This window comes from Grammomys surdaster, unplaced genomic scaffold (genome assembly GCF_004785775.1).
Source record: "Grammomys surdaster isolate TR1022 unplaced genomic scaffold, NIH_TR_1.0 126176, whole genome shotgun sequence".
NCBI classification, from domain to species: Eukaryota; Metazoa; Chordata; class Mammalia; order Rodentia; family Muridae; genus Grammomys; species Grammomys surdaster.
In genome coordinates this window covers 1,460,266-1,483,245 of record NW_021620983.1, presented here as the reverse complement: position 1 = coordinate 1,483,245, position 22,980 = coordinate 1,460,266, and the positions used below count along the sequence as shown (strand labels likewise).

Here is a 22,980-nt window from a genome sequence, read left to right as displayed (position 1 = left end):
TCTCTCTCTCCCCCCTGCTCTCCCTCCCTCTGTGTGCATGTGTCTGTCTGTCTGTCTGTCTCTCAGCTCTATTCCAGAGAACCTTGACTAACATATGGCTTTTTATTTCTGTACCCCAAACATCAGATATTGCCAGGAGACCACCAGAAGTACTCAAGAAGCACAGAATCAACTCTCCTTCACACCCAATGAGGAATCAGCCCTGAAGATCTTAGCCTTGCAGCCTGCAAAGTACCGAAAGGATGCTTTCTCTGGTGTAAGCCACTCAGCCAGCAGCGGTTCTTGCAGACTAACCCATCATACATATGAATTCCATTCACATGATAATATTTAAGTTATTTTTCTTTCATTTTACAATAGTGCTGAATTCACCTGTGGGTACTCCTCAGAAAGTGAGTCTCTTAATTTCCTACTTTACACATAACCATAATGAGCAATTAGCTCTCTACACACTTCTCATTTTGTACACTCATTTGAAGACAGTCTAATAAATAGAAATCTTTTGTCAAAGGGTCACAGAAAATAAAAAGGAAATATGTTGCTTTCCAAAAAGTTGTGACCCTTGTGTTATCTATGTGACTAGGGACTGTTGAATTTTTTTGTTGTTTTTTTTTTTTTTTGGTTTTTTTATTTTTGGTTTTTCGAGACAGGGTTTCTCTGTATAGTCCTGGCTGTCCTGGAACTCACTCTGTAAACCAGGCTGGCCTCGAACTCAGAAATGGACTGTTGCATTTTGTATTTATTTTACAACACTCGGGATTGAGCCTGGGCCTCGTTGTGGTAGGCAAGCCTTGTCTACCCCAGGGCTACATTCTCATCCCTTTTTTAAATTTTTGAGATTGGATCTTCACATTTTTAACCAGGTTGCCCTTGAACTCTCAAGGTATCCCAGGGAAGCCTTGAACTTGCCACCCTCCTCCTGCTCAGCATACTGAAGAGCAAGTGAAAGATTTCCACACCTTGTTACCATCATTTTCCTGGATCATTTCAAGTACACTCACAGAATCTGGGTCTGAGGACACATTCAGATATTTTCTTAAGTGGGGTGTGTGTATGCAAGTGTGCATGTATGTGCATGTGTACGTGTGTGTGTGTGTGTGTGTGTGTGTGTGTTTAACTGCGTGTTTGCATGTTTGTCTGGTCCTGTTCATTTCTCTTGCTTTTACAAAGCCACCTATGCAAAACTGCCACTATCTCTGGTTTCCACTTCCCTTAACTTAATTAAACAGAGTCCAGGAGCAGTGAATTCAAAAGAAGCATCAATTTTCTTAATGGACAGAGTTGCTTGTTTCGTTAATTTCAACTTTTCATGATTCAAAGTCAGTGTTTTTAAGTGCACGCCACCTGTCATAAGGAGAATTAGAGTAATTTGGGGGCTGTACTCCTTACCATTTTCCTTAACTGACTGATTTGGAAAACTACCTTCCACATTGTGCAGAAAACTGGGGCGGGTGTTGGCCATTTTTCTGCTCTTTCTGGTTGAGGGGGAAATTCTGCTCTCCTGCCTGTCCATCACCCTATGACTTCCTGGGCCGCTGAGGAATTTCTGTCTAAAATTTATCAATAACTAAATATAAATAAAACAAAATTGTCAAAGCTACCAAGAAAAGAAAGAAAGCATTTTCTGGGGAAGTCCCAGAGATTGTCTCTGCTTGTTTCTCCCATCACCTAGCATCCATGGTCCCTGCCCACCAGACAGCAAGAATCAGGTTTCTGCTCTCCAAACCCCAGACCTCCCAGTTACCTGTCCACCCACCCCCATCCTCTCAGCGCGCGCTTGCACGCACACACACACACACACACACACACACACACACACCTGCCACCCCTTGGCTGTTTAAAAGCCCTTGAGCTAGTGGATCCCTGAAGGGCTCCTCTGCAGCCTCCATCCACCTGGCGTGTGGTGCGGAAGAGCTGGAGAAATGGGATCCGGAGTGCATTCTGCCAGGGCAATAGGAAGTGATCGCTCCTGCAGTGAATCAAATCAGACTCTTTCTCTCTCTTCCCCTCCCTCTTTCCTTTGCTTTTCCAGACAGGGCGCCATCCCAGCTAACTTTCCCCTCACCCAACAATGCACACCAAGGGGGAACACGCCCGAAGCTCAGGCAGATGCCATCCTCAGGGTCTGGGCGCCCGAGGCCCCTGCACTCCTCCCGCCCCGGCAGAGGCCTCGGCTGGGCGCCCAGCAGCGACCAGGAAGGTCGAAGGGAGGGTGCGCTCCTCCCGCCCCACACCCAGTCTCTGAGCCGGATATATAGAGAGTCACGTTTGGGAGCCGGGAGAGCAGAGGCGCCGTTCAGAAAAGCTCGAGAGCCTCCTTCATCTCCGGGAGGACTGTGACCACCAGCCGGCAAGTCACCCGCACTGAAGCAGCAGGTACCAGGAGGAAGAGCGGGCGGGGAGGCCAGGAGGTTAGGCTAGGGGGACCTGCAGACTGTGGTTGCGAGGCAGGCAGGGGCCAGGAGAAAAGCGGTGCCCTGCCGCCCGTCCCTAGCCACTCACAGTCCTCCAGGGTCCTGTAGGCTCTAGGTCTCTCTGATTCTGTTAGGTGAGATGCACAGCCATTGGAAAACTGGAAAGGGCTGAGCAAGGTGAACATGGAGACCTCTCAGTAGTAACTGCGGACCAAGGGACAGAGGTATCTGATTGGTCCCACCCAAGCCTTCCTGGTGTAGGGGCTACTCCTAGAGGCAGCATATAGTTCGAGGCCACATGTGCAATGGTCTCCTTTCATGTCCTCCCTTACCCCCCTGGCCCACCTCAGGCTGTGAGCATCCAGACTCTCACTCAGAGATTCTTCAGGGTCACAAACCCCAGGCTGAAATGGGTTTCAGTGGCCAAATAGGTCTGTCCCTGGTCAGAAGTTTCTGACTTCCCCCAGTGACTTGGGCACCATGGAGAGAACAAGGGGATAGGTGCCCAGGCCTCCAGCTAGGACAGGTGGCTTATGGAAGGCTGTTCACACACACCTGGGGATGACACTACCCCTCCCCCCACCCGGAGCAATTGCAGTCAGTACAATTCATGCCCAACCTAGGAATGCCTCCCCCTTGCCAGGCTGCTGGCCCCAGTCTCCTTCCAGTCTCCTTTCGGGGTAAGATTATGAGCATTTTTTTTTTTTGGTCTTCTATCTATTAGATATTCAACCTATTGATGAGCTATTGTGATTAGTACCTCATCCTCTGGCAACCTTTTGAATCATGCCGAGTGAGTGCTCCATTGTGAGCAAGGAACCGAGTGAGCAGGGAACTCAACAGGGTTGTGTGTTTCTGCTTATTTGAGGCAGAGTTTGACATTGCAAATGAAAACTTAAGATTCAGCCAGTAGCTCCACAGTTCATCTCTCTGCATCTCCATCTATGTGATCTGGAGATTGACTTGAGGCCATAGTTACTCTAAGTCATAAAATACGGCAAAGAGATTAAATAAAATTTAAGGCAGCTTACAAAGGGCACAGGTAGTCATTTCAGCAAACTTCACATCTTAGGCTTTGGAGATTTCTCCTGACCAAACTTCAAGGACAGTGATTTCGTTCATAGTGTTTCTGAAGGCCTGTGCCTTACTCTTTCTTGATTTCCCTTATTCTACGGGCATCTTCCACTCCTATCTTAAGGGATCCCCCACACACACTCCAAATGGTAACATTAGGCTGCAGTTGTCTGTCAGAGAGAAGCAGTTCATGTGTGCTGGTCAGCGTCAATACCACCAGGGGAGGATAAGTGATGGTGAACTCCCCCAAGGAAACAAAATGTGAACCAGCTTCTGAAGAGGAACTGTTTCAGAGGGGCTGAGAGCCGGTAGTTTGTCTGTGTGTATCACTTTGGTTTATCAAGACCATAGACATCTTGGGGACTACAGAGACGGTTCAGGGGTTAGGAGCATTGGCTGCTTGTCTTGGTTAGGGTTACTAATGCTATGAAGAGACACATGACCACAGTGCCTCTTATAAAGTAAAATATTTAATTGGGGCTGGCTTACAGGCTCAGAGGTTTAGTCTATTACAGTCATGGCAGGAAACATGGCAGTGGGCAGTTCAACACACAGCTGGGAGTTCTAAATCTGGCCGCAGGAAGGGGGAGTGATACTGGGACTGACTTGAACATTTGAAACCCAAAGCTTACCCTCAGGGACACACTTCCTCCAAGGCTATACCTCCCAATCCCACTCCCTAAGCATTCAGATATAAGTCTGTGGGAGCCATTCTTACTCAAACCAACCACACTGCCCTGGCACGGGACCTGAGTTTTCACTTCCTAGCACTTATGGCTTACAACCATCTATAACTCCAGTTCTGAGATATGCCATGTTATGGCCTGTTTGGGCACCTGGCATCATTGCCAGTATATGTACATGCATGCAGGCAACAGATCGTTCTGAGTATCTGATAAAAGGTATAGAATATGAAACACACACTTTAGAAGGTCCCAACTTTCTTATATTCAAACATCCACATTTCATATATACTCATACTTATAACATAAAGAAATTTAAATAAATGAAAATGAAGTGTTTTTTAAATAAAAATACAGAAACCCTGATCATATGATTATTTTCCTTCTTTTCTCTTGAACATCCATGTTATACTTCCTTCTGGTAGCATTTGGTCAGCCATAAGAGTTCATGTTTCAATTCATTCATTCATTCATTCATTCATTCATGTTTTGACAGGGTCTCATGTAGCCCAAGCTGGCCTCGAACTTGCTATGTAGCTTTAAAATGACCTTTTTGCTTCTGCTTCTGGAGTGTTGACATTAACGGCATGCATCACCATGCCCAGTTTATGTAGTACTGAGAGTAAAGCCAGGGCTTCTGTGTACTAGGCAAGCTCTCTCCCAGCTGAGCTACATCCCTGGGCCCAAAAGGTTTGACAAGCACCATTGCAAGAGGACCACACCAGAGACCACCAGCCTGCTTGATCCCACCAGCATGCCCTGATGCTGGGGCTCCGTGGGAACATTTACTGGTGGTGAGCATACACACTTCATGTTTGTGTTGTTCACAGACCATCCTGAGTATCTAATAAAGAGGTATAGAATATGAAACACACACTTTTAGAAGGTCACAGCTTTCTGATATTCAAACATCCACATTTCATACATTCCACTAGTTTTCATGGGACCAGCTTTGCGAAATCCAGACTCAAGAACTGAGCTGAGCCCCCACATCTAGAATTTCAAATAACTTTCTAGATGTTTATGAGCAACATAAAACATGAAGAGGTAACCTTCAAGCCATGACTATGGTCTTAATAAGAGGCTTCACATTGTCATTTTACACTGGGTTCTCATTATCCCCTGATCCCAAATCGACAGCCCATTCTAGAGCTTACTGAGTAGTGGGGCTTCCTCACATCAATCCTAATTCAAGTTAGTTTCCTGAAAGGGCTAATGTTAACCTGTCACCTGCCCAAGGACAGATGACTTCCTGGAATGCTGGAGGGGGAGGGGACTGTGATTCTTGTGAGATAGTAAGTCATATGTTTTCACTTCAATAAACAAGGTTGGTTGCCCCAATGTTCAGTATGTGCTTGATCACATGTAGATGTCCAGGCAGGAAGTACGGCAGAATACGTGCTTACCCCTGACTGGGTGAAGGCAGAAAGTACCATACATAGCCTTGTGGTATTTGCCTTTATGGATACCTGACTAATATAAAATCAGGGCCATTTTTCTGGGAATCCCAAATATGGAGCTAGCTAGTGTTCATCTTCCTGGCAAGTACTAAATAAAGCTTGCTTTAATTGGATAATTCTGTAAGTCTTTCACTCATATATATATATATATATATATATATATATATATATATATATATATATATTCTTTACTGGCATAAGCGTATCTGTATTATCTTTGAACAAAGGAGAGATAATTAAACTATTAATGGTAGCACATATGAGTAACACAACACTCAGGAAGTGGAAGCAGCAGGATGAGAGAGGATAGCCTCTGCTACTACACAAGAAGATCTAGGTCAATCTGGCTAGACTGAGAATGGAGTGAGGTAAGAGTTCCAGGAGGGTCTACCACCTTGAACATTTTCATGCTAACAATGGTGGTATGAAGGGATCTACTTTACTACAGGTTTTACAAGTAGCTTTGGGTGTATTGATCAAGCTCTTTTAAGGAATTGTGCGACCTATAGGCCCCTTGTATCTTGGTAATCAGAAGAATCAAATGAAAAATGGCTAAGTAATGGAGTTTGACATTTTAAATATTGATTAAATGGTACATGTACAAGACTGGAATTGTGAAGTGAATGCCAAGAACAGCTTCTTGGAAGATGCTTGCTAAGCTGAACTAGTGCTTGGGCCTAGCTCATCCTCAGACCCAGCGTTGACTGAACAGCGAGTCGATAGATAATATTTTCTTTAGTCGTGTTACTATCTTCTTTGAATCATTTAACTTTGAAAATCCATGCACTTAAAATCTTGACTAAGTTACCTTTTAAGTATCTAATAACTGGAATAATAATTTAACTGCAACCCATCTAAGCTCAAGAGAGAAAAATAGAAGCTGCATCTGTCATGGTGATAACCTTTAAAAATTATAAAATGCAAGTGTGGAATTAATTTCTAGGAATTCCAGGTATGGACCTAGGCAGTGTTTGTCTTCCTAGCCAGTACTAAATAAAGCTTGCTTTAATTTGGTGATTGTGGATCTGGCCCAGCTTATTCCTTACCAAGCTGTCCTCTGTAACTCTTGTGCCACTAAGGAGGAGCTGAGGAAACGCCTCCCTTCTCTCTAGTCTGGGACTTTTTCCTTTCTCTCACAGAGCGTCCTAAAGCTTTGGGTCTGCTTTACTGGAGACCATTGACAGCTTTTAAGTCAGAGACTCTGCTGATCTATATTTTAAGGAAGTAAATCTACACAAAGCCAATAAGGAGAAGGGACTGGAGGAATGAAGGATTTGGAATCAGAGAGAATTCAGGGCAGAATGCTGTCAGGAGAAGGCAGAGATAGCAAGGACTTGCTGAGCCTTGAGTACAATTTGCAAGTCCATTAGGTCCAGGGGTGGTGGACTCATAGGGAGGGAAACAGCTGGAAGAAGCTTGAGATCGATGCTTCTGCAGAGAGTGCTGAGTTTTTAAAGACTTTTACTTGCATATTTTATTTTTAATTATGTGTGTGAGTGTTGGGTGTAGATAGGAGTGTCAGTGGAAGCCAGAGCATCAGATACCCTAGAGCTGGGAGTAGGGGTGGTTAAGCTGCCCTGTAAGGATGCTGAGACCCAAACTCTGCAAGAGCAGTCCTTGCACCTCCAGGTAATCTTCTCCCCAGCCCCACTAAAGACTTAAATCTACAGCAGTGGGTTCACTGCCGCTTCATTTACAGAACCCATAATAAGATCAGAAAAACAAACCAGAGCTAAAGAGATGCTGGCTGATCAGACGGAGTACAAGAAAGGAGTGAGGAAAAGTTTACATTTCAGGCTCATCTGCTGTTTAAATTATTTTTAAATCCACACTTGCATTTTTATAATTTTTAAAGGTTATCACCATGACAGATATAGCTTCTATTTTTCTCTCTTGAGCTTAGATGGGTTGTGGTATAATTTCCTAAAATGGCAAAAACTAGGAAAGACAGGACTGAGCCTCATCAAAGGGTTTGTTCTAAAATGCAGTTCACTCCCTCTCTCAGATCCCTTCTCTTCTCCTTCCTCTCAACATCTGTGCTCCCTAGACCATCATTTGTGGGACAGTAGTTTCTTGGGATATTAGCAGTTAAGTGAAGGAAAAGGACAAAAAAAAAAAGCTTTGATAATCATATAACTCTGAAAAATGCTTAACTTAACCCAGTTAAGCAGTTTCACTCTAGGAATCCTCAGAGCCCACAAAATACTAATGAAGACTGAGAATCATCAAAGATGAAATACGTCTCCTGTGACATTTCCTAAACCTATGACCTTCAAATGTCTCTGGTGAAACATCTAACAGAGTCAGCATTTGATAAATCGCTGTGTTGGAAATCCTGTGGGAAGCACTGTCCTATATTAACAGATTCAGCCCTTAACATTCACCGCTCTCTGTTAACTGTTAGATGCCCTCCACTCTTCATGCATCTTCCTTCAGCAAAGCAGAGGCACTGCATCCGCTCAGCGCTCCGCAAAGTGGACGTGAAAACGTTTTCACATGAGCAAGCTGGACCTGTAGTCTGGTTGAAAGGAAACGATCTTCTTGTTTGTTTCTAGTATCTGCTTTCCTGCTGAGGCTCTGCCAGGCCTTGCTGAGGTTCAGTCGTTTGGCATTTGTATTTGAGGGTCTTAGGAGTGTTGAGGAGTTCCCAGGCAGAGAGAGCCTTCAGTTTCTCTCATTCATATTTTCATCTTCTGGTCATCACCTGAGCCTGGAAATCTACCAGACTGTCATGCTGTGGGAATTTAGGCAGCAGTGGTTTGTGAGCGTTATATATCCTTTCCCTGTTGTCTGTAATGTACTGACGGTAGCTGCAGACAGAAGTGCAGTCTGTGGCTGCAGAGCCTTGCAGTGGTGACAGTTCTTCAAAGAAGTCCATGCAGAATTAGATCCTCTGGTTTCATCTGCTCGAAACTCAATCCCAAGTACTGTCCAACGATGGCCTGAGGGTCAAATTTGGCTTGTGACTTTGTATATCTTTCAAACTAGAAATGGTTCTTATATTTTTTTGAAAGTTAAAAATAATCAGGAATATTATTCTGTGGCATAGCTAAATTATCAGTGTCTATAGTTTTAGCAGAAACTAGCTGGCCCTAACCTCATACTATTTGTGGCTACTCTAGAGTTCCAGCTAGTGAATGTGACTTCCAAAGCCTAGGAGATTTACTCCCATCCCTTCAGCGCCTACCCTGGCTGGCCAGGTGAGTTTAATACCAATCACTTTGTATCTATTTGGTTTTGTGCATTAAGGGGTAGAAAGTCAGGTAGGTAAATTGACTTCCTAATTTGGCTCCTCAGCTGGCCATTCTGTATGGATGACCACTGTAATTAATGCCTTGTGAAGAACCCATCAACCTGAGGAGATAGCTTTTAAGCTGTTCAAACACTTAAAGTCATCCATGACAAATGTGATACAGGCTAGGGATGTCCATGTGAGGCCCCAGATTAGATATCACTCCCCACCCCACTGGGAGGACAGGACAACATTGGATAAATATAACTACAACCTCAGGTGCTGGAGGAAGCCAATCCTGACATCGCTGCTAAAGTCCTTCCCTGAACATAGATTTCCCAGGAGTACCCTTTCTAGACTTTTATTTCAGCAATGGGTAAAATCTCTTCTTACTAACAGACACTTTTCCAAGACAAGAGTAGTAATGACAGAAAAAAATGGTTTTTTGTTCCCACTCCACTTGGTAGAATGAGTGTAAGGATTACAATGTAATCAGTATGACTTGGGCAAGGAACTTGGAGGGCCAAGGTCATATCATAGCATGTAAGATCAGAAACGTAAAGTTCTCAAGCATGATGCTTATCCAGCCCGTGGCTGCCACAAAGTCTGCCTAGCCATCATGCTTTGTAGGATGCATTCACCTGGAAACCAGGCTGTCACTCTGCACCCATTACAACATTCTACCCATGAGGAGAGACAGGGCTTTAAACTGCAAGTCAGAAGTCAGTTTCAGGGTTCCAGATGAGGTCTTTCCCCCATACTTGCCCCTCTTCACTCTGTTACTAGAGTTGAGAGGGTCAGAGCACAGGCCCTTGTGGATCTAACAAGCAAGGCTTGGCCACCCACCTTCAATATGCTCACAAAAGAGACAGTAGTGAAAAATGGAGAAAGGAGATTTGTTCAATGTGACTGCGCTGGGAAGACACAAAAGAAGTCAAGAATTGTCTCCAAGTCTTTGGCTAAAAGTTTGGGTCCCACCCAACCTCAGTGTCCCAGCTCCAGTCTCTCCTGTAAGGTGATGGTCTGACAAGTTGTAGAAACCCTGTGAAGTCTTTTCTTGGGAGGCAAGTTCCTCTTCTGGCTGGCACCAGACTTCAGCCTTTTCCTTCCCCCAGCATGCAATTCCTAGGGAAATTCCAATTTCTTGGAGACCATTGTTCCAATAGCCTGATAGCCAAAGGGAGGGGCACCAGTGTCTGTTTAAGACATCCGCTCCCTGCCAGGACAGTTATAATTCTGCACCTGAACCAGAGCAAAGTGGGTAACATTTGTTTGTGTAGCCAACAATGTAACTGAGTAAATAATGAACAAACTAGTCTTGCCATAATTGTCAGGCATGGAGAGTCACGTAGTTCACAGCAGTGCAACTTCAGTCATGGTTTATGGAAGGTCTTATTGGATCTTTCACCCTTAACCTCTGAGTAGAAGTATCAAGCCGCAGTTGATACAATGTGTCCCTTATGGCTTTTGGACTTAATATGCTTAAGGTTTTTTTGTTTGTTTGTTTTTTCAGAAACAAGTTTTATTATATTATTCTTTTAATTTTTTTCATTTTTTGAGATTATATTTTATATACATATCATATTATATTGGATTATATATTGATTAAATAAATATAATAATTTTGAGATTATATCATTTCTTCCCTTTCCTCCCTCCTATATGCCATTTCTTGTTCTTTTTTCAAATTTATCACCTTTTTCATTGATTATTGTTGCATATTCTCTTCTCTCTCTCTCCCCTCTCCCTAAATGCATAAATCCAACCTGTTCACCCTATATCATGTTACTTTTATGTATCTTTTCAGGGGTGACTATTTGGTATTGGATAACAAGTTAGTACGAATTTCCCTGGAGTAGAATATTTCTCCCATTCTCACCATCCCTTAGTTACCTGTAGTTTTTTTTTTTTTTGAGTTCTCATGACTTTCCACTATTCATATTAACATATCTATAGGTGTCCTCATTGCTCAGCTCAGGTTAGAGAGTCATTTTGGTGAGAATTTATAGATATAAGCTTCTGATATTCCTAGGAGACACTATCTCAGTGAGCTAGACCTGACCAAAAGCTTCTTCGCTACGAACTAGCTTTCATGGTGCCAGAAGACACCATGCAATATACAATAATATATATAATATACATTAGTGGAAACTGATATCTCTCTAATTGGTTTTAAGGTCTGTTCATCAAGAGGGTAGTCATGCTTAGTACTGGAAACCTAGCCAACTACCTGGGACTACTGAAGTCATGGATCCTGAAAGGAGACTCTACAGCTACCACTTTACTAAACCAGAATAATCCCTAACTACAATCTAAACATTTGTCCTTATTCTCATATATGACAGGTCCTTGTCCTTCATGAAGGACACTGTTTTGTTTTTATGACATTTTAACTTTCCTGACTTCTCCAGAGATGGTCCCCAATACAGCACAGCAAAGTCCTGAGGACGAGAAAAGAAGGCAAGGAAGGGATTTGTTGTGAAAAAGCAAAAAATATCTACTTATCCTCAGTAGAGCCATTGTTAGGCCAGTAATTTCACTGGAGAAAAACAGGACAACCGCAGGTGGCAAAGCAAATACTCTTGAGAGCCAAAGGACCAGACAAAGCCATTGTAGAAGTGCCCTGAATTCTAGGTCGTCTTCCTTAATGATGCACTGTTCATGAGAGGGCACACTCCACAAAAGTTAGCACAAGCCCAGGTGTATTGAGGTCAGGATGCCTGGAAATTAGGAAGACCATTAAATTATGTGTCTGGCTTCAATATACTTAAAACTACTTATGCACTTGAAGGAAAGTTATAGCCAGCAACTCATAACAATATTGTCAAGAAAACTTGGTGGTCTGAAGGTGTTAATTTTCCTCAAAGAAATGGGTACCTTTGTTGTTGCTATTGTTGTTGCCATTGCTGTTGTTTTTGCTGCTGTTGCTGCTGCTGCTATTGCTGTTGCTATGGTTGTTGTTCTTGTTGCTGTTGTTATTGTTGCCACTCCTGTTACTGTTGCTGTTGTTGTTGTTATTGTTGCTGCTGCTGTTACTGTTACTGTTGTTGTTGCTGTTGCTTTGCTATTGCTGCTGTTGTTGTTGTTGTTACTGTTGTTGCTATTGTTGTTGCTGCTTCTGCTGTTATTGTTGCTGTTGCTGTTGTTGTTGTTGCTGCTGCTGTTGTTATTGCTGTTGGTGCTGTTGTTATTGCTGTTAACTGTTGTTGTTGTTGCTGTTGTTACTGCTGTTGCTATTGCTGCTGTTGCTGTTGCTGCTGTTGCTGTTGTTGTTGTTTTACCAGCAACTTGTACTTGTCAAACTCTTTCCTAAGTAGAATTATGCTACTTCTTTTTTTCTCTTCTGCCATTTTGTTCTAGCCCTGTCAGAGGCAGTGGCTATGCAAGTGTTATTGGGTATCTTTAAGATCACAGGATTGTGCTTTAGGTAAATTTAGGTCTTCGTTTCTCTTAGGATGAAACTTTATTTTTTCAAATTGAACTTCCCTGGACCCTTATTACACTTTACCACTACCTCCTGCCTATAACACATAGCACTCACTGCACATAGCTTATCTTATGGAAGAATATTCACATCTCAAACTGTATATCATTTAAGGTCCATCCTTATATTTGGTTCAATTCCATATATATATTTATATATTCTCCTTATTTCAAATCTTTGACCACAGACCACAGGAGCACTCTACCTATTCAGACATTTGTTTAGTAAAATTCACTGAATGTTTGCCACAAGTCACACAAGTTACTTAACTCTGAATTCATGATGAACTAGTTGTAGTACCTGCTTCCAAGCTTTAGCATCTTCTAATTTTGAACCATGTTAGTCATCAATTTAAAAACATGGAATGCTGATAGATTTTTACTTACTCTTCATCCTCCTGTCTACAATGCATGAAGTCTTAGTTTTGATCCCTAGTGCTACAATTACTGTAGTGGCTGAGATAGAGGCAGAACCAGGAATTCAGTCATCACTGACTACATGCGTAGTTAGAGCCTAGCCTTAGATACATGAGGCTGTTTACAAGCCAAGAAAAGGACATGATGGAAGCTGAGCTGAAATGCAATATTAGAAATTCCATTGGGAGGATTTCTTCTTTACCAGAAAATCCACTGGGAGGAATCTCCTTTTCCCAGCACAGGTTTTTGCTGAATTTGTCCTCACGTCTACTCTTCTCTGCTCTCTTTTTCTCCAAACCTGACAGACTAACAGCCTATAGTCTTCAACTTCCTCCTTCATGTTAATCTTTAAAGATAGGCACACAAACCCTCTGTATCTATAAGTAATTATCTGCTGATAGTGGTGGGGAAGGTGAGAGAGGAAGGACAAAATTCAGGCCTGTGGGGAAGTCACAAAACTTGTAGAATGGCAGAGGATGAGCAGTTAGAAGCTACCCAGTGAGAGGACAAAGGGAACTCTGTTGTCTAAAGTCAGCCCTCTGAATTTCTGGAGACTAAACAAAATGAGTCCTCATCTATCTATGACAGTCTGTAGAGTGGAGTTCTTAGAAGTCTTCCCCAACCAGCTAGGGGCCAGTATATCAGGAACTATGAGTGAACAGGTTGGAGTGGTATAGATCAGGTGTGGACTGGTGTGGACTAGAGTGAACAGGTGTGGACTGGAGTGAACAGATGTGAACTGGAGTGAACAGGTGTGAACTGGAATGAACATGTGTATACTGACATGAACTGGTGTGGACTGGTGTAGAATAGGTGTGGTCTGGAGTGAACAGGTGTGGAATGGAGTGGATAGGTATAAACTTTAATGAACAGGTGTAGACCGACATGAACTGGTGTGGACTGGTATGGACTGGTAATACAATGCCATCAGAGGTTTTTTTTGTCATCATTAGAGACAGTCCACTTGCTTGAAGTATGTTCCACCTTAGTTCAGGAAGTACAATCAGCAATTTTCCATGTTACCACTTTCTTCCCCATACTGTGATTTAGACAGGCAAAGCCTTGGTTGGACTCTTAGTCCATTAAGAATAGTTGTGTTTGTCCAACACCCACAGCTAACTTCTGGTTTCCAGTGCCTCCATCTAGATAGGTCTTGGTTTTCCCTCCAAAGGGACATTGATACCCAAATCCCTGGATTGATTCTGATTCTTTCTCTTCTTTTCCATCCATATCTCCTCCTTCCCAGCCCTGGGCATCAGTAAGCCCTGTTCCCACATCCTTTGTGGTATGTTGCTGGTACCATACTGGCCATGAACTGTTTAAGGCTGCTTGGCAGACTCCCCAGCCAACCCTCAGGGAAGAGAAAGGAGACAATAATATATAAGTGGTCTTGAGAAGAAGCCCCCAAAGGGGGAGAATTGGGAGGAGGGTGGGAAGGACTCCAGGCTCAGCCAGGGATGGGGGGGGTATAAATGGAGGCTGTTGAGTAGGCATGTTTCATCTGCCTCACCACTAAATGTGTTCATAGTGATGAAAGTGGAAGTGGCCACAAACTGAGCCCTAAAAGTTGATAGGAAAGTAGCAGAAAAGATTTCAAGTGTGCTTTTCCTGATGTAAAAAGCCGTACTCTGCATTTTCTTACAAAACCGTTGGCAGCTGCTGCTTGCACAAGGCCCACAACTACAGCCATGCATCACATCACCAGAGCAGGAACCATGTCCTGGTTTCTTTTTGCTTTCTTGGTACTGGTTTGTGAAAGATACAAATATTTCTACAAGGATGAATTTATCAAGCATTGTCAATTTTCTGTCTGTTTCACATTGGAAACCATTAGTTGCTGGTTCTCCTAAGTCACAAGCTTGTGGTTTCAAGCTCAAGGCAGTCATAGTCTATCACCCTGGTGGTACATTTCACAGATAAGGAGGAGTGGGGCTATCAGTGATGGCTGGCTAGACTCACCACTGATGCTCAGAAAACATTCACCAAGTATATGTCGCCGTGTCACAAAAACTGTCTCATTTGCCCTAGAGATTCCATATCACACAGAGAGAAACTGAGACCCATGAAGTTTTAAGTAGAATTACCAGACAGATATAACTATTAGAATATAGCCAATAGAAGCACAATTTTACCTAAGAGAGGGAGTTCCAACTCAAAAATCTACCTTGAGAGATCTAGTATGAAAGATACCTCAGTTATTAAAACACTCCAAATATATTTGGATGCCATGGTCATATTTATCTTTAAAGTAAATTCCTGTTTCTATGAAAACTTATTCTATGTTCAGTTCTGATAAGCCAACTTCTCACAAATAGAGCTATGGGTTTATATTTATGACTTAGAGTTTTGAAAATAACCACACTCATAGGTAGAAATGTAGAACTTGGAACTAGGCAAGCCCCTACTTTTAGGTTCTCAATGTTCTGCTGCTGTAATGTGATGGTAAAGAGAAGGAAGGAAGGAAGGACGGAAGGAAGGAAGGAAGGAAGGAAGGAAGGAAGGAAGGAAGAAAGGAAGGAGGGAGGGAGGGAAAGAGGGAGGGAGGGAGGGAGGGAGGGAGGAAGGAAGGAAGGAAGGAAGGAAGGAAGGAAGGAAGGAAGGAAGGCAGGCAGGCATTTAATCGTAGCACTAGGGACCAGAGGCAGGAGAATCTTCATGAGTTGGAAGCCAGCCTGCTTAACATAGTTGGTCCAGGACAGCCAGGACTATGTAAAGAGACTGTGTCTTTAAAAAAAAAAAAAAAAAAGTTGGTGATTATCAAATGCGCCCTAAATGCCATCATTCAGGAGAATCAGGAAGCAAATGAACACCTGATTGGAGTGTTCTCATTACTGACAGCAACCAGAAGACTTCAGTGCCTTTCAGTAGACTTGAGAGAACTGGTCGATTATATCCACAATCAAGAGAAGAGAGCAATGAAGTGATTCCACACTGTGTCAAGTTGGCATTCATTACAGCCCCTGGTCTTGTTCTCAGCTAGTCACTAAATCTCTTTATTCCTCAGTTTGATCTTACAGGGTTCTTGTGAGAAAAGACTAAGATGTGTATTGAAATGCATTGTGGTTTGTTCATATAAGAGTTTCTGGTGTGAGTAGGAAGTATTACTGTTGTGTTTTATAAAAAGGAGAGCAGGGATATGTTTTGAAGAACTAGGTATGGTGAGGTGGGAGGGGTGCCTCAGGGGCCCCATGCTGAGGCACCCCTTCCCCTTGAGGTACCATCCATATGACCAGTATATAGTATAGAATAGAGTTTATTTATGGCATGGGGAGAGGAGTCGAGAAGGGAGTAGAGACAGAGAAAGACAGAGAGAGACAGAGGGAGACAGAAAGAGAGAGGAGAGAACATGTGGAGAGAGACAGGGAAGGGGAGAGTGAGAGAAGGGGGTCAGGGAGAAAAGAGAGTCAGAGAGAAAGACGGGACAGAGAGAATAAGAGAGCGTGGAGGGGCCAAACAGCCCCTTTTATAGCAAGCCAGGTCGACTTAGCTGTTGCCAGGTAACTGTTGGGTGGAGCCTAAAAAGAATGCTAACAGTTACTGAACACAGGTGAAGGCTGTGTGTGTGTGTGTGTGTGTGTGTGTGTGTGTGTGCGTGCCACAATTTCACACAGCCCTATGCTTCATAATCCTTCCCATTATTAACTATATTTTATACTCCTTGGAGGACTTTTATACGCATCCCAGAATATGGGTCAGGGGGAGTCTTCTTTGACCATGTCATTAGCACAGGCTTTCTCACCCAGAAGAAATATGTTCACTCTCACCTGTGCCCCCAGACCATTCTGTGGTGTTTTTTAGCTCCGTTCCGTTCCCACTCCTAAGAGTATCCTTGAGAGCAAGTGACACGTGAGAGCAAGCAAAGAGTTCCCCAGAGCTGCAACCTTGTATCTCTGTCCATTTTTATTTTCAGCACCAAAAGTTTCTAATTTTGGAAATCTGCAGAAGAGGCCAGCTCTCATCTTAGCACCATTCTGCACAGTGTTACATGAGATTTCTATATCTGAGTGTCACATTTGTGTAAGGACACTGTTTCCAGAGACTTCTTTCTCTCTCTGTTCTAGGACAGTGATACTGTTGCTCATTTGATTCCCCAATACACACATGTAACCACGTAGGGAAACATACCTTTCTCAGCGTAGCTTCCTGTTGATCTTAGCCCCTCCTCTGTGTAGCCTCCATTTGTAAATCATTCCTTAAGGCTGGCCCTACACTTCTTCCATATTTTTCCTCTGAATTTTGATCTTTGAAAGCTGATTTATTAATTTGCATGTGAGTATGCCCAAGTTTACATGCAACACATAAATGCACGTATCCTCAGGAGCTAGGTGAGGGTGTCAGATCCCTTGGAGCTAGAGTTAGAGATGGGTGTGAGCTTCCCGATCCTCTGCTGAAGTAGCATGCTGAGCCATCTCTGCAGCCCCTGAATTTGGACATTGCCAACCATCTGTGCTCTCTGCTCCAACTTCATATAAACATTGGATGTTGCTGGACAAAAAAGATAGTCATAGGAGACAGGGAAAATGCAAATGCATCTTGATCCTCAGAGAAACCTGAAGCTATGGTCTCAGTCGATTCTTTGCTGTTTCTGGTGTTTCACATCCTATTTGGCCCAGTCATTACAGATATTTACCTATCTTCAAGCTCCTTTCCTTTATGCTTGGCTTTACAGGAGATTCAGGACTTTCATTCCACAGAGGCTGATCTGTGGCAGGTTCTGTTCGGCTCCTTATCAACCTTACTTCTTTTCCTTCTTATATGAGAGGATGAATCACCTCCTCCTGCCCAAGATTGACACTTTTTTCCTAAAAGTTGTGTGTGTATGTGTGTGTGTTTATGTGTGTGTGTTCACGTGTGTAGGTGTGGGTGATAATGTGTTCGTGAGACAGAGAAAGACAGAGAAAGAGACAGAGGGAGAGACAGAGAAAGAGACAGACAGAGAGAATATGCTAGGCTCCAGCCATCAAGCCCCAAGGATCTGGCTGGCTCCAATGTCCTAGCACAGGAACTACAGGCATGCACCACCATGCTCAGATTCTTCCTCTGTGTTTTAAAAATCAAACCCAGGTCCTCATACAAGGCAGTAACTGAGCTCTCTCTGTCACTCTTCAGCCCATGTCTCCTCAACCTATGTTTCCCTACCCCACCTCCCCCCAGTCCATGTCTCCCCAGCCCACCTCCCCCAGTCCATGTCTCCCCAGCCCACCTTCCCCAAGTCCATGTCTCCCCCACCCACATTTCCTAGAACTTTATTCTGTTTGAGCTTCAGCAGAACCTCAGCTACTTATTCTTCCTGCTTCTATTTTGTCGACTCATCTCGACGACGTGTAAACTCATACAACATTTTACTAACAAATGACTTTCCACACGTCTTTGTTTTATGTCCTATGATTCTGTAGTTACCACCCCACCCCACTTCTCCTCCTGTAGCTGAATTCTCCCAGAGGTGATTGACCCTGGCTGTTTTGATTAAGTCATCTGTTCACAGGTTTGTCGAACAAATTCTACATTCAAAACACAGTTTATGAATTATTCCAACACTTAAACATGCTGATTTACTTAGAGACTTTCTTCTACATCAGCAAGTGTTGATTTACTCAATAAGGACATTTACTGTAGGCGAATAAGTCTACCTGATGTGTGGCTATATCCAGTGACAGGAGCTGTCAGCTTGCAGACTGTTAAACTTCATATAGGGGCAAGGACTCCTAGGAGAGTGCTGAGAAGTCTGTGACTATGGGTTCTTGAAGTGATGGCGCATCACAAAGTCAGAATCCACAAGTAGTTCTTTAGGCAGGATTCCGGAAAGTACCAGAAGGTGAGATCCTGATAAGGAGTCAGTGAAGAGCAAACATAGATGTTGGGGAAGTCCTTCCTCTGATCCTGGCTCATGGCCAGGCCCATTAGGAGTTGGTGAACTTTGGTTCAGCTCCGTGAAAGGAAACTGTATATTTAGATGAGCCCTGGATTGGCAGAGAAAAAGTATTGTGGTTGACAATACTGTGAGGTTATAGTTAAGAAGACCTTTGGCTACTGGCAGGTGATCCTAGTGGTCTCTTGATCACCCTATTTCTGGACACGAAGAACAGGGTACTGATGATGTAGTAGCCATCGAAAGCTAGCACCTTCACCCAGAGATCGTCTTAAAGTCTCGGAAGCTCGTTTCAGGAGCAAATAGTAAGTCTTCCAGATTAAAAACAATAGTAGTTTCATGCTCGCCTCACTGGAATCCTAGAGTAAAAAATCCTAAAATCTAGCAACTGAAACTTTTTAAATTATGGAAATTTCAAACCAGACTTCGAAATGTCTCGCAAGCCCCAGAACTGCTAGACTCAGGAGGTAATTGGTTTTTAAACTTTTCTAGATTTCATGAATGTGAGTGTTTTGCTTGCACGTGTGTATATGTTACATGCATGAACGTACCCAAGGAAATGACAAGAGGCTATTGGATCCTCTGGAACTGGAGTTATAGACAGTTGTGAGCTACCATGTGGGTGCTGGGAAAGAAACCTGGGACCTCTGAGAGAGTAGCCAGTGCTCCTAACTGCCATGCCTCCTCTCCAGCCCTGAGATAATTGTTTAATATCTTCATCTCTAAAAACATAAGTCCCTCGATTGCTGTTTCCCCATGCAATGGTTTGTAAATTTGCTCTAAAGGAAGGTTTGGTTCCTACTGTATAAAAGATGTTGTGCTTTCGTGATAGCAACACAGATTGTTGTTACAGGAAGGAGTCGGGGGGCAGGAGGTAGTGAATAAATATTGGGGATATTGGGGAGCTCCTGATATTGGGGAGGTAGAAACAGATAGATTGCTAGAGCTATCTTGATCAACCTCTCTAGCTGAATCAGTAAACTTTAAGTCCAGTAAGAAACCCTGTCTCAAAAAAAAAAAAAAAGGTGGAGAGAAACCAAGTTGACCTCTGACCTCTACATCCATGTGTGAATACATGTGCATGCATGTGTGTATGTGCACGCGCATGTGCACACACACACACACACGCCAAATAACATGCTCACAAAATAATATTGTTTTAAGGAGAGCATCCTTTAGCTTTTCTTAGTTAATTTTCTGAATTTTACCTGTCTCTCAGAACCACCAGCCTGACATTAAGCTCTTTAAGTTCAGGAATCAGAATTCTGGCTAAGTTTCACCAGCAACAGTGAGAACACATCACTTACAGGGGAAAAGACAATATTGGGGACAATTTTGTGTTGTTCATCTCATGTTTTAAACCTGGAAATGAGAAAGGGGGAAAATATCTCATTTTCGTGTAGAGAAAATAAAGTATTAGATGATCCGCTAAGGACCAGCGTAGACGATTCTGAACAACTTTAACCTGCCATGCTGTCATCGAGGCCGTAATCCATGCAGTGAACACAATCCACATGCCACACACTGTAGGGTTAAGTGGGGTCCTGTCCACTCTGCCACAGGGCTCCAGGCGCTCAGGGAGGCGAGGCGCAGGAGTTTTGACTGGCTCACTGCACGCTGTAGCTGGGGTGGGTGTCAGGCTATAGAGAAACCGCTGGACACCGCTCTGGAGGGTGGGGCAGCGCAGTCTGAGATGCGGAACCAGCCAGGGTTGGCTCGGGGGTCCCTGGGCCTGCAGGGAAGCTGGGGCCGTCTGGTTCTCAGGCTCTTGGGCACCCAGGCACCTCTGGGAGCTGCGGAAGAGCTGAGAGCGAAGTGGGGACCTGTGGGCTGGATCTAGCCTGGGACTGAAGGGGAAAAGGGGAGCTCTGGCTGGGTCCCGCGGTGGGAGAGTCCTTGGCTTGGTCGGCTGGTGGTTGGGCTTGGTGGAAATCGTGGCTGGGAGCGCAGAGAGGTCTTCTGCGAGAGATTAGACAGCCAGCTCTTTAGGGGAAGGCCTACTCCATTGCTCCTCATGGCAGATTCCTATGAAAAGAGACAGTTCATGGTTTTGAGACATTTATTGTCATGGTGGAAAATAGATGAGTAAAATTGAAGCATCTTTTTCTCAGGGTAAGCCTGAGGTTAAATACCTTTTCGCAGGGAGGAGTGTCTTGGAAGGAAAGCTTATTGGCTAAGCCCTTCAGGCCTTTAGGTACCTCATTAAAATGGAGATCTGCCTTGAACCTATGTGACCACCTCTACCTGTGGAGGGTCTTGGGGTGTTGCCTTTACGGGACTGAAGGACACAAATCTATGGAGGGCTATGGCCTCACATCAGGGGCCTAGTGTCCAGGAACCAGGGAAAACACCTGCCATCCCTCAGAGTCACCGAGGTTTCCAACCTTAGCTCAACCAGGAACCAGCTGCCTTTCACAGTCCTACAACACACACACTGAGTGATTCCGTGAGGAACTGCTTGCCACACAAGCATGACTTCCCTGAGACTGTTCATCTGCCAAGTAACCATCGAGGCCGTCTGCATCTTGCCTTCACCGCTCGTTTGGGCTTTTACCAAGGGGTGTAATTGAAAGATGGTGGAGAAAGGGGGTGGGGGAGGGGTAAGAGGAGAGAGGAAAAGTTCGATTTCACATAGATCATATTAATATTTTTTTAAAAGAAACAAGTGATAGGTTTGACTAGCGTCTCCAATCTTTAGTTGTATTCTTGAACAAACCACCAGAGATCCCGTTTAGCCACGCTAAACTCTTATCCTTCGTCAGCTGGGTTGTGCAAGATTGACAGGTAGCCTATGGTTTTCTCACATAATGAAGCAACAGTCTATTTTTTTCCCTAGAACCAGAGACTTGAAAGTAGTGAGCTGACTTTATTCACTCGGGCCAAGAGCCTGAAGGACTCTCGAATGACACAATAGTGAATGGATCCAAAGCAGTTAAAGGCGGAATCAGAGGCCTTTGCCCTAAACTGGACATTTAGGTCCTTGGCCCAAATCTCACTATTTCAGCTGAAGGAGTCAGGATGAGGCCTGCTGCAGAGAAATCCAATAATCTACAGAGCAAATGTGCCATCTGGCTGGGGCCACAGCCTTCACAAGCACTTTCTTAAGTGTCCTGTCTTACTCTGTCTTTGCTAGAACAGACTATTGCACAAATGGCCCCTGTGGGAAAATGAGGACAGAGGGAGAATGTCACTGGGAACTCTGCCTAGGCTCTTCTCACCCCTGATCCAGTGTTGTGGTTTTAGGCTGAAAGCTGAGATCTAGCCACACAGTTTAGTTTCCTAGCAGCCAGAGTAGGACGCCAGTGTAGGAACAGCTGTGCTAGAGCTCCCTCCTACACACACACACCTCACACCGCACACACACACACTTCACACACACACACTTCACATTATACACACACACTTCACTCACACTTCACACACACACACTTCACACCACACATACACACACTTCACATTATACACACACACTTCACTCACACTTCATACACATACACTTTACACTTCATACCACACACACACTTCACACATACACTTCACACACACTTCACACTTCACACCACACACACTTCACACACACACACTTCACACCACACACACACATACTTCACACACACACACTTCACAAGGCACAGAAGGAATAAACATGGCTTGTGGGTGGGAGACAGGAGTACACCTGTGGTACCTAGCTATAGTATCACCAGTTCACACATGCATAGACCCAGCTCCACAGGGTATTGCTGTCCTCACATCATGCCATGTACAGTCATCAGCCTTAAACTTCACACCAATGGCTGTAAGTCTGAAACATTCAGCTGTGCATTCTCTCCAGAAGACAGACAGACCTCAACTGTGAGCAAAAGCCGTGTGCGCACTAAGGGAGGGAGGAGGAAGCCAGGCATGGCAGTGCACATCTTGTCCCACACACTCACTGCCCTAGGAGCCCCTTAAAGCTCCTGCAATGCACACTGAAGGTCTAACCAGACTTTCTAACCTTCCAATAGTAGACTCAGGCCCCATAGGGACTTCAAAAGAGAGATGTTCTGTCTAGGGAACCACTCCCTTCTTCAATCCTCAAGACGTCCCTAAATTTGCATGAATATTTAATGAGAGGATCCACCCACCTGCCAGGCCATTAACACCATAATATTCATAAAATACACAGGGTTGTAATCCATCCATCCATCCATCTATCCATCCATCCATCCATCTATCATCCATCCATCCATCCATCATCCATCCATCCATCCATCCATCCATCTATCCATCCATCCATCATCCATCCATCCATCCATCCATCTATCCATCCATCTATCCATCCATCCATCCATCCATCCATCCAATCATC

At 44.0% G+C, this 22,980-nt stretch overlaps 1 protein-coding gene across 1 annotated transcript in view; it reads left to right on the top strand.

Annotated features, from left to right (window-relative positions):
• Positions 1-2,317: 2,317 nt before the first annotated feature.
• The window catches only part of Far2 (fatty acyl-CoA reductase 2), a 102,697-nt gene continuing 82,034 nt past the window's right edge, over positions 2,318-22,980 (top strand). Inside the window, exon 1 of the mRNA XM_028757626.1 lies at positions 2,318-2,376. The gene's annotated coding sequence lies outside the window, so the exon portion shown is untranslated. The remainder of the gene's footprint in view (positions 2,377-22,980) is intronic.